Source organism: Penaeus monodon, chromosome 32 (assembly GCF_015228065.2).
Source record: "Penaeus monodon isolate SGIC_2016 chromosome 32, NSTDA_Pmon_1, whole genome shotgun sequence".
Classification (NCBI taxonomy): domain Eukaryota; kingdom Metazoa; phylum Arthropoda; class Malacostraca; order Decapoda; family Penaeidae; genus Penaeus; species Penaeus monodon.
Genome location: NC_051417.1, coordinates 14,654,045 through 14,654,246, shown reverse-complemented (window position 1 = coordinate 14,654,246; position 202 = coordinate 14,654,045).

The window sequence follows — 202 nt, the reverse complement described above, 5'->3', positions numbered from 1 at the left end:
GAAGCAGCGAAAGTTTGCGGATGTCCTCTGTCAAACAAGGGTTCATTTTCCTATGGACGCAGCAAAAACATTTATTCTTTTCCCTGAATCCTCACCTGCTATGCTAATCACTCGCGAGGAAGAGCAATCACACAGTCCACTTTGTCGAGCTCAAACAGGGTAGGCGAGCGCTGTCAAACCCTTAACTCGTTGTGCTGGGACG